The sequence below is a fragment of the Cebidichthys violaceus genome, unplaced genomic scaffold (assembly GCF_023349555.1).
Source record: "Cebidichthys violaceus isolate CVI_PGR_0920_01 unplaced genomic scaffold, fCebVio1.0.p SCAF_34, whole genome shotgun sequence".
NCBI lineage: Eukaryota > Metazoa > Chordata > Actinopteri > Perciformes > Stichaeidae > Cebidichthys > Cebidichthys violaceus.
This window is the reverse complement of record NW_027176528.1, coordinates 783,071-795,628: the sequence shown is the minus strand read 5'-3', so window position 1 is coordinate 795,628 and position 12,558 is coordinate 783,071. Positions and strand designations below refer to the sequence as shown.

The 12,558-nt window shown below is 42.7% G+C and overlaps 1 pseudogene; it reads right to left on the bottom strand.

Moving 5' to 3' along the window:
* Positions 1-1,948: 1,948 nt before the first annotated feature.
* Positions 1,949-6,546, bottom strand: LOC137883646 (DNA-directed DNA/RNA polymerase mu-like; annotated as a pseudogene).
* Between the last annotated feature and the right edge of the window lie 6,012 nt (positions 6,547-12,558).

Here is a 12,558-nt window from a genome sequence, read left to right as displayed (position 1 = left end):
GAATAAGTGATCAGTGGGCAGGCAGTTCTGAGGAAACAAAACTAAAAAAAGCCAAGACACGATACATGAGCCAACAACGGACGCGATCTCTTTTGCAATCATCCTGATGACTTTGCATTATTGTATCTGCTGTGACCTCGATTAACCATATAAGTCCTTTATACCAGCTAGAACATCTCCCCCGATGATGAAAACAGCACAAGCAGCAGAGTAAACCTGCAGAAAGGGTTAACTATATTTGATCCATCCACCGCTACATAATGGAAAACGTACATATGCTGCTATTACACCCCAGAATTCAGAAGCACCCGACTTACAAGTACAGGTTATGTCTCCTTCCCTTACTCCCTTCTTCTCCATTGTCATGCTTTCTTCCACTATTTACAGTATTCCACTTTCATATGTGCCAGTAGGAACCTGTGCATATTTTAGTGCCAACTTGTTATGAAATGACATGGATTGAGTTCTGTATTATCTGTCATTTATATTTAAAGTAACTGAGTGTGTTACATGTTATTCATGTTGATACAGTGGTATGAATTAGAGCATCCTTACTGCATATGTCCTTTGAGATCAGTCATGTGACACACTTGCCTCAGCCACTTCAACAGGATGCATCTTCATGTCTATGTCTTGAAGGCTTGTATCACAGCATGATCAGGCAATACTATACCTTCACCACCTCAGTGACAGACAGCACTGTTGCATTAGCTGCAGCTCTAAACAGCACGGCTACTCCGGCACTAAGATTGGTGCAGTGGCTCAGGGTGCATGAGCCACGGCACCATAAACCCCAGTCTACTTCCTCTGACGGAGTGGTGTGAGTTTCTTGCAAAAAGAGGATGTCCAACCTTTTTTGATTTACAACTTACAGTATTAATGCTCTTTTCTGTTTGTCCCTCCCACCATTGATGTTTAAAGACCCTAAATTAGAAAGGTCAGTGGAAAGGAGGCAAGACAAAGGCCAGAAATAAGCAGTGGAAAGTGGAAAACCCTGTGTGACACATGATCATGTGAAACTGTCTTAGTTGTTTTAACCCTTTTACTTGTTCTTACTTTCCTCAGGGTTGTGAGGGAAGCACTTTCGTTCATCGAAAAGGTCAAAGCCCACCTGTCTCTGCACCACCCCAACAGAGCTAATGAACTTCTCAGTGTCACCGAAATATTCACTCACTTTTACAGATCTTTTGTAAGTTACGTCCAAAAACGAGTTAATGTCCTCTAGTGAGTACAGATCAGAGCTTTTAACGCACGCTTCAGAGTTAGATGCAGTATCTGATTCACTCTCCTCCTCCATGTCCTCTCCTTCACAAGACAGCTGGCTGTTGGACACGGACCCTACACTTTGTCCTTCATCTAAGCCTATGGTATGATCTCCACCTGCAGAACCTGTAGCTGCCTCTTCACAGAGTTCTACAGACTGTGGTGGTGCTTTGGTGCCAGATGCAGTGAGGTTCTGCGTAATTACAGGAGCCTCCTTACATCCCAAACTGACTGTTTTAAAACCGCTGGCAAACTTTCCAAACCTGCGCAGCTCATTTTCTAACAGGTCATTCGGTATAAACGGCGGAACACCGAACACGGTGATCCGCGTAGAGGGCACTGAGAGCGGAGACACCTGCACAAAGCTGTCCCTGATAAACTCGCCGCTCTCTACCAGCTTGTGGACATACATACATACATATGGCTCGTCACGAACACAACCACAGCTTTATTCATCCGAGATGCAAAAGAGAGTTTGTCATGTCCCACCTGTTCTCCGACAGCCAGCAGCACCTCCTCTACGCTGTCCGGTGGAACTAACCGGACTCCCCGCCGGATTGACGGTGGTGGCGTCTCAGAGGACGCCATCCTCTCGAACAACGTTAAACAAAACCACTAATCACACGTTCTTCTACTGATAAACACCCTCTGTCTCTTACCTGATCATGTGCATATACAGAAGAACAGAGGAACAATCCCAAAACTGTGAAAATACAATCAAAACTCCACTCACACGTTCACAACGCACACGATCACCACGCACACTCACACGAAACCGGAAACGAGAGGAGAGGAGAGGAGAAGAGTGGAGGAGAGAAGAGGAGAGGAGAGGAGAGGAGAGGAGAGGAGAGGAGACGAGAGAAGAGGAGGAGAGGAGAGGAGAGGAGAGGAGAGGAGAGGAGGATGTAATAATGTAAATATCTTAATATTTATAACATGTAGAGCCTCATTTTTTCCCCCAAACATTGGTAACATTTGTGGACACTGACCCAAATGTTAGATGTATAGATTTCTTTGTTGTCCAATTTTTTTAATAATAAATTATCAAAGAAATTCAACTTGCGTTTTTCTCCTTTTCATGCTTTATGTCATAATAACCGTGTTATTCTGAACTAAAGACATGTTCTAGTTCTCTCTACTTCCAGTCATCACGGCTCTGTTTCTACAGAGGAGCAGGACTTTTATTTTGAAGTGAGAGATCAAGACCACAGAGAGAAAAATGTGACCGGAGCAAAAAACGAGGGTTAAAAAGAAGCACCTTCAGGAGAACATGTTGACACATTAAAAAAAACAAGCAGAGACTCAGAATCTACCTGAGAGTCCAACCAGGAGACGACTTTAGGCATCAGCCCCACCTCTCTGCCCTCCTCTGGGTGTGTTATCAGGAAGTCAACGTCGTGGCCCGTCAGCTTCCCTCTGGAGAGACGGTCCAAAATGTGTTTTAAAGATGTGACAAAACTCCATAAAGTAACTTTAATGAATTTGATTTGTCTCTGATCGCCGTGTGTTTAATAGCAGCTGTGGTAGGATGAGCTTTTATTTAAACTTGGGGCGTCATGAGAGCGGGTGTGTTGTTGCTCTTTTACCTCCTGAATCCTCCAATCAGAGTCATCCGAGCTCCCGGCAGCACGGAGGCGACGGCTTCCTCCACGACGACGGCGGCGGCCTCGGCCCTCATGACGGGTCGGTTGAGGTCTTCGTAGTGCTGCAGACCTGAAGAGACGACAACCCGTTCACTCAGAGAGGAACGGAGAAGAACTACGGAGCGAATGCAGACCAAACAATCGCCTGCTTGTAGAGCTCGATTGAGTGTTCGCTCTGAATCCTGCAGCTGGTGGAGGCTGAGAATCCCCTCTCTGATCCACCGCTCAGCTGTTTTCACTTCAACTCCAAAAATACCTGTTAAAAACTGAAATACAAACAAAAAAAACCTGTGTGATACAGCTCAGACTTTAAAGTGACAGTAGTGATCTTTAAAGTGTGTTTGTTTGAGGTTCTTCTCAACAGTCAGTGTTTCACTACAGTAGATGGAGCAAAGTAATGTTCTGATGTGGACGTATTTTAGACTCCTGAAAGAATCTCTATCAGTTTATCTATGCTCTCTTTAAAGACACAAGACTCCATTGAAAAATACAGTAATGTAAAAAAAGTACCTCATACAAACACACTTCTAAACATCACTACTGTCCCTCAAATGCCACCACAACAAACGCATGAAGTGAAAAACAAAAAGGGAAAAAGTTTACTTCATGTACATAAAACAAAAACATAAATCTTCATATTCAGCTAATTTTTTATCAAGAACATCCGTCTATTCTCAAAAAACTGAAACTTTTGTTGTAATATCAGAGGACATGCAGATGTAGTTTATAATCAGACAAACAGGAGTATTTGTTGGGGACTATTTTCAGCGGCGGATTAATACACATGTGGTGCTCTAGTGAGTATCTGTATGTGGGATTGAGTCAGAATAAACTACAGTGTGTTGATGATGATGATGATGAAGGAAACACAGTGAGGCTCATTGATGTCACTAATAATACTTGTTAAATAAATGTACTGTTGGTGTTTTTTTATGCAGTTTGTTGACGATAAGAAATAAATAGAATATCAGCTGACTGATCCAGAGCCACTAGGTGGAGCTAAAGAAAAAGACATCTCAGTGATCTCTGCGAAGAAAGTGAGACGGATATGTGGTTCAAATACTGTTAATAGCAAGTGACAAAGCTACTGCAATGCATTGTGGGAAGGCAGCACCTCGACATGCGACTCATAGCTGATTATTGAAATCTATTTAACGGAAAAACTGAAAGAAAAATGTGGAAAATGTTTTTGTTTTCTTACCATCACTGTTTCATCTAAAAGATCTTTTTAGATGAAACAGTCTTTTTGATGATTATCTGAATAAAAAGATGGTTGATCTTAATTATTTTGGATGTGATAATGCTGACATGTGACTTTATTGAGTTTAGAAGTAAAAAAACAAACAGCAGACGAACCTTCAGCGCTTTAAAGCGCTCAGACTGCTTCGTCGCTTCGACTTCACTCGATGCTCCGTTCGAGGGGGCTTACGGTGAGGACGGCGTCGTGGTTGTCCAGAGTAGTCCGTCTCTGACAGGCGTAGCTTGGTGTAGAAAACGCCACAGCCTCCACTTCTTTAATCTGCTGCTCCTGAAAGAGACACAGGAGGACTAAAGGAACAGTTCACCCAAAAACAAGAAGTGACCATATCTGGACTGAGGAGGAGTGACAAAGAGACGTCGTATATACGGCTCTGGTAGAGACCTGTCAATCACAGTGTAGCCCCGCCCCTAAAGCACACCCTGCTTTATGGTCTATTTGACTCTAAATGGACCATAACTTACTAAATGAACATCATGCTGTATTGAAGAAGACTTGAAACTAGAGATTGAGACCATAAACTCATGTTTACAATGTTTACTGAGGGAATAAATCAAGAGAGAAGTAGAGTCATTTTCTCATATTAGATCCTCATGTTAAATCCTTAGATATTAAGGATTTCACACAAATAATTTCAACTAAATTACATATAAATTGCTGAATAACATCAGTGATTGAAATGTAAGGATTTCTAATAATATGAATAAACAATGGGGCCGATAGAGAAGGAGAAGTGAGTCTTCACATGAGTTGGAGTGAAGCGTACCTGGAGTTTGTGTCTGTCCAGTATTTCAACGGGACGTCCTGCCCGCATGCTCTCTGTGAACCAGCTGACGTCCAGCAGGTGAGCAGGTGATCCGGCCTGAGACTGCAGCCACCTCCTGACCTCCTCACCGGAGTTATTCTCACAGATCACATGTGTGACTCTCTCACTGTGAGCAGACAACATGTGATGCACGCACGCACACACACACACACACACACACACACACACACACACACACACACACACACACACACACACACACACACACACACACACACACACACACACACACACTGTAGCTGCAGGTAGTACAGGTGTTTAATGCTTGCAATCAGCATATGATAGTTTTGTATGTTTGATTTAATAAGTATTTAAAGAAGTAAAATGTCCCCTGTGAATGCTCTACTGCTATATATTCTATGATTAGATTATTATGACTCACGCGTGTAAAAGCAGGATGTTACTGTTAGATACTGAATTGTAAGTCGCTTTGGATAAAAGCGTCTGCTAAATGACTGTAATGTAGTTGTTTGAGCTGGAGCTCATTTTAAACTATTAACTAATGATTGTTTTCATCATGGATTCATCTGCTGATTCATTTCTACATTCATTGATTTTTTTTGTTGGAAAAATTGTGAAAAATGGTGTCACAGTTATTAAAGAGTCCAAAGTGACACATTCACAATATTTGTTTAGTCCAAACCTCAATGTTATTAATAATATAATAACATTATTAACAGTTTTGCTCATATTTGAATATTATTAAAATTACTATGAATAGATACAAATTATTTAAATGATTACCAATACATTAACATTATTCACAATATTTCTAATATATTAATATTATTAAAAGTATTACTAATATATTAACATTATTTACATTATTACTACTACAGTAATATTATTAACAATATTACTCATATTTGAATATTAGTAAAAATACTATGACTATATTAATATTAGTACAAATAGTACTAATATATAAATTTTATTACTAATATATTAACATAATTAACTATATTACTAATACATTAACATAATTAACAATATTACTAACACACTAACATTATTCACATTATAAAAAAGGAAAAGCAGCAAATCTTCACATTTGCGAAGCTGGAACGTGAAATGTTTTAACATTAAAAAATGATTCATCAAAAATAGTTTTTAATTTATTTAAAATTTTAACAAAACATCATATTTATCAACTTCTGTTGCAAAATCTAAATGTGTGAAGTAAAGCTGTCAGATAAACGTAGAGGAGTAAAAGTATAAAGTGGCATGAGATGAAATCACTCAAGTACAAAGTACCTCAAGTACCTCATCTGAGTAAATGTACCTCACACACTTTAATTTCTCTGCATTTCATTAAATGTCACCTGAACAGCTCCTCCACCTGGAATCCGTTCTTTCCACCGAGCTGAGAGAGGAAAGCTCTTCGGCTGGCTCCCATCGTCCTCTCCAGCAGGAACAAAACCACCTGAGGGAACTTGGTCGCTGACGTGACGTCATCCCTCCCCATGTCGTTGAATAAGACGTCACAGCACCAGACAACACGACGGGTCCACGACTCTCTCTGAGGCAGGGTACCGGCGAAGAAAGCTCACGGAAGAAAAAAGCTGCGCACTTCTTCTGTGCAAAGAGCGCAACCGGATGCAGCTGCGATGCTGCGCCGACTCCACCTACGCGTCACCAAAATAGTTCTGACTGGAAACTGCGCGATACGCTCAGACTGCCGGTATGGAAGCCTATGGAGGACCATTTCTGTCGATATGAAAATAAATCATTGTTCAAACTCAGATATGGTATGTCCGAATTAATTATTACATTTTACACTAATAATAATTATAATAAAACTTATCATTAATAATAATTATTATTTAATTTGGTAAATAAACATTTTACTTACTGTTTAACTCTCTTCTTACAACTTTATTATCTTCATTACCAGCAATGTAAATGAGTACATTTACTACAAATGCAAATGCCATGAGGACATCTCATTTTTTTTTAATGGCATGCGAGATACCTCCGCGATCGACCAGGACGACACGTGAAGCGACAGAAGTCGCTAAAGGTGTTAAGTAAAGTAAACTAAAGTCAAAGTGTTACGGTTCAAGTGAAAGTGATCATCTTTGATCAGACGTTTCAAGTGGACTCATTTCCCTCTTGGTTGTGTGCAGCCAGTGAGGTACGTTACGCATGAAAACCTGTCATCATTGGATTGAGGGCGATGGCGTACAACGAGGAATAAATCCATCAGTGGAAACGAACATAAGGTGTTGTGTATTTATTGGAGGGAGTGATACCAATAATTGTACATTTATACAATTTCACCGCCGAACAGCATGCTGGGTACAGCTCGGTAGCCCGTTAGCACAACACGCTCCGTCGCCTTACTTAAAGAATGTAAAAGAGCGATGCAGGATGAACAAAAAGAGACCAGAGATGCACCAATAGAGTATGTGCCCAAGAGAGGAGCTGTGTCTCCTGTTTGGAAGTGTTTTGGTTTTCAAAAATCCGACGTTTTGCGAGTTTGGAGCCACTGTTGATGCTGCTGGTGGAGATGTTCTCCATAGATATCCCATTCAAAAAAACGGTTTCTGTGGCTTAAAAATGTCAGTAGTAGTAATATTTGTAGTAGTAGTAGTAGTAGTAGTAGAAGAAGTTGTAGTTGTAGTAGAAGTATTGTTTGTAGTAGAAGTATTAGTAGCATTAGAATAAGTACTAGTAGTAGCAGTAGTGATATTTGTAGTAGTAGTAGTAGTAGAAGTTGTAGTAGAAGTATTAGTAGTAGTAGAAGTATTAGTAATTAGAAGAAGTAGTAGTATCAGTAGTCGTAGTAATAGCTGTAGTAGTGGTAATAGTATTTAATATAACAGTAGAAGTAGAAGAAGTAGTAGTAATAGTAATGGCAGTATTTGAAGTAGCAGTAATAGCAGTAGTAGTTGTACTAGTAGCAGTCGTACTAAGAGCTGTAGTAGTATTAGTACTGGTAGGAGCATGAATAGCAGCAGTAGTAGTAGTAGCAGTTGTAGTAGTAGTAGTTGTCGCAGTATTAGTAAGAGCATTCATTATTTCATCAAAAAAGCCTAATTTTGAGCTTAATGTTTAAATACAGTCAATCCATGGGGCTTTTATTTTGAAAGGGTGGGGCTGGGTGGGGGAGAGAGGAGGGGAGGAGACATAATCATAATGTTTGAAACACACAAACAGAGGTTATTAAATGCAGGCTTCATCACAAGCATTCCAGTTAGATTTCACTCTGTGGGGCTTTTATTTTGAAAGGGTGGGGCTGGGTGTGTGAGAGGAGACATAATCATAATGTTTGAAACACAAACAGAGGTTATTAAATGGCAGGCTTCATCACAAGCATTCCAGTTAGAAATCACTCTGTGGGGCTTTTATTTTGAAAGGGTGGGGCTGGGTGGGTGGGGGAGAGAGGAGGAGAGGAGACAGAATCATAATGCATGAAACACACAAACAGAGGTTATTAAAAGACAGGCTTCATCACAAGCATTCCAGTTAGAATTCACTCTGTGGGGCTTTTTATTTTGAAAGGGTGGGGCTGGGTGGGTGGAGGTTATTAAAAGACAGGCTTCATCACAAGCATTCCAGTTAGAATTCACTCTGTGGGGCTTTTATTTTGAAAGGGTGGGACTGGGTGGGTGAGAGGAGACATACTCATAATGTGACTGAAGCGACCGAATACCTCCAAGTCATGTGTGTGTGTGCGTGTCTCAATGTCTCTGTGTTCATCAACTGCACTAACGAGCTCATGTCACACAGCTGTGTGCTTGGGTGCATGTGTCACTGGTTGCCATGGTGATTGGTGATTTATACCAAAACCATGGGTCCAATCGATAAAATAAGGGTACCATGAGAGAGATAAGACTCTGCTGAACGCTCTGGTGTGGTTTTTATGTTTGTGGTTTTAAAAATGTGAGCTCCAATGCAATGTACAAAACTGTACCGTCTGCCTTCTTTGAGAAATTAGTGGTCAGATTTAACATGGAGTCTAATGGAGCAGTCGGTTGGAGTTCGACATGAGCGACATGAACATCAGTTGAACATTAGTTGAATGTCAGCCTGTAGTGTCAAAATCTCATCTTCCACTCCAGACGAGTTCAGGTGAAACAGCGTTGTAATTTTTGAATCACCTCAATATCTTCCCGAAATGTGCAGCACATAAATCACACATAAAACTCGAGCGAATGGCTCGAGTAAAGCAAAGTCTTGAAAGCGTTTGTCAAACTCTGGCAGACACTTGTCAATCTGCTTTGTGTAGCGCACACTGTCAAGTTGCGCACACGGCTTCCGTTGCGTCTCCAACTCTGACGCAAGGTTTTGGAGGTTCCCCAAATCATGGCACTGCAGCTTTAGCTTCTGTAGTAGAAATAAATTGGGAGGCTAATTAATTAGCTTGCCGGAGTTTTGAGGTTGACCGCGCATATGTGGTGACCCGTGTGTTAAAAAAGACGTGATCTCAGACTGGCTGCCATGTACGTCAATCAAGTGGCAAATGCCATGAGGACATCTAATTTTTTTTGAATGGCATACGATCTACCCGCACTACCTCGATCGCGATCGACGTATTGGGCACCCCTGGGTTAGACACATATGCAACGCTGATTAGAGTGTAATATGTGTGGTATTTATTATAAATGTACGTTGGTACATAGAGGGTGATAAGAAGCTGTACATGGAGGGTCTTACGACTCAGGGGAATGAAGGTGAAGGAAGCAGGAAGAGACGGAAGACACGCCACACAAACAGCTGTTCACCGCTCGCTGCACCAGAACCGACCGGCCAACCGGCCGGTTCTTGTGTTAAAAATGTCCACTTAATAATCTAATTCAAGTCAATTTGGAGTGTCGTAAATTGATAGATAGATAGATTAGGTACTTTAGAAATACCAGTAGTGGGAAAAGGAAAGAAAAGCAATAGGAAGGAGGGTAAAGAGATGAAGGAAGGAGGGAGATGGAGGAGGGGTGGGTGATGGAGATTGAGGAGGAAGAGCTGCAACAGCTGTCTCCTCGTTTACGGAGGGATGGATGGGTGTGGGGGATGAAGGCGGGAGGGAGGGTGGAGAGGTGGAGGGGTTCTCTTCCTCCAGGATGTCAAAACCATCTAGAGTTTCAAAAGCGTCGGCCCAGATTTCCTGGGTGTCCCAAGTATTCATTAAATCTGTCATTGTCTGATGCATGTAGTCATAAAGTGTGATCGAACTCCTTACCTATACTTCTTTTTCAGACATCAAAGCCAATATTCCTTCTGATGACATCAATTGTTTCATCTATAATAATTAAATTCCCTTAGAAATGTGTTTTGCATCTTGCAAATAATGCAGGCTGTTCTTGAGGTCTTCAAACTGAGACTCTATTCTATTATGTACATTTCATAAAGTTGCTCCAAGGAGGGAGATAGATAGATTTTTTTTCTTTTTTTTCTTTTTTCAGTTGCTGTTTCACTCAACAAAAATCACAACAAAATGATGACAAAAATAAAAATAGACATAAACGTAAAAGTAAAAGGGGGGTCACCATACACTTTTCAATCTTTGATCTGTATTTTTCAGACCAGCTGAGAACACTGCCCATCTTTTCTCTTGTATATTGTCCATTTTCCCCAGCGTTGATCATGGATCCCTGCTTTGATCCTTAGGTAAAGAGTCAATTTTTCCATAGATTGTATTTCCTCTACAACAGGGGTCACTAATAGGCGGACCGCGGTCCGGATCCGGACCCAGACACCGTTGTATCCAGACCCAGGACCTAAAACCGATAGATAATTGAGAATTATTACATTTTGACGGAGCGCTTGTATTTTAACCGGCGCAGCTTTTTCAGCCTTTACGGCACTTGTTCAGCGGCGTAAATCACATCACGTGATGCAGCTCAGCCAATCAAATTTGGGTATTCTGACACGTTTCCTGACTCGAGTGAGATGTACACACACGGGGGAGAGTGTAGCTGTAGCTGTGTCTCAATTCAGGGGCTGCATCCTTCGGAGGACCCAGCCTTCGCGGTCTACTACGTCGGCCGTGTCCTTTGATGACCGCGAAGGCTGGACCGTGCGGTCTTTCAGCTTAATTTTGAAAGTGAAGTTATTAAAAGTTACTTTACAAACTACGGTCGGATGCAGGTAGACGAGCTGGTAATAGTGCAGCGGCTAACGCTAGTTAGCTTGTCAGTTACGAATGTCACAAAACGTAACCGATCATTTTAACACACGTGATGTTATAAGATTGCATATTTTGCTTTGACATTAGCATCGGTGACATTCTAGTGAGTTGAAACCCAATACTTACATTTAAAGTGGCTCAGAAAAATGGCCATTGACAACAATCCTACAGGACGAAGGGGCCGGTGGGTTTTGGAGCTCGACCCATTCAGCTGGACCATTATTCACAAAGATGGTTCACGCCACAAAAATGCGGATGCCTTGTCTCGCCGGCCTGCATCTCCGGACGCCAGAGACCAGGCTCGCTGTTGGATGTGTGTGCCGCAGGATCGGTGGTCGAATCAGAGCTGCCAGGGGATGAGGAGACACTCATGGAACGGCGGCCGGCATATTCTCTCTGCCACAGTGACTCTGAGCTGCAGCGGTTGCAACGCGAGGACCCGGAAATTGGGGCGGTGTTGAGCTATACTCTCTCCGGCAGGGGAGAGGCACGTTCAGGTGGTGATCCCCTCATCTCTGGTGCCAGAGCTTCTTCAGCAACTGCATGGTGGCCCAGCTGCTGCACACTTTTCCGCAGAGCGAGTTTGGGAGAAGGCCAGACAGACCTACTATTGGCCCTTCATGTTGAGAGACATTAGACAATGGTGTGAGCAGTGCAGAGCCTGCCAAACCCGCAGGGCCCCAGTTCCCAGGCAGAGGGCTCCCATGGGAGGGTCCCAGGTTAGTCGCCCTCTACAGCGGGTGGCTGCAGATATCCTCGAGCTGCCTGTAACTTCACGGGGGAACAGATATATATTAGTGGTGGATGACTATTTCACCAAATTTGGTAACCTGTGTGTTAAAATGTGCTAGTGCATGGGGTCCCGGAAGTCCTGCTCAACGACCAAGGCCGACAGAGGCTCTGCAAGTTGTTAGGTATCAAAAAGACACGCACTGACGCCTACAACCCCAAATCAGACGGTATGGTGGAGCGTCATAACCGGACTCTGATTGATCAGCTGGTGAAGATGCTGCTCTCGCATGGAGGTGAATGGGATGATTATGTGAAGCAGGTGGCATTTGCCTACAACACATCCAGACATGCCAGCACTCATTTTACCCCTTTCTTCCTCATGCACGGACGCGAGGCACGTGTTCCAGCTGATGTTCTCATTCCTAACAGAGGTGAGAAATCTCAGGGCTCTGGAGTTCTGCCGGAGTATGTGCCATCCCTGGTGGGGAGGCTGGAAAAAGCCTTTAGTTTAGTGCGACTGAGAGCCTCACTGGAAGGGCCCCTACAGGGTTGAGCAGGCCCTGACATACCGGATTGTCAACCCACTTGACCCGCTGGACCGGGCCCAGGTGGTTCACCATGATAGACTGAAACGGTACACTCTGCCCCTACCATCACTGGCTGTCGCTGACACATCACCCTCCCTCCCGGCCCCTCCTGAAGTAGGGAC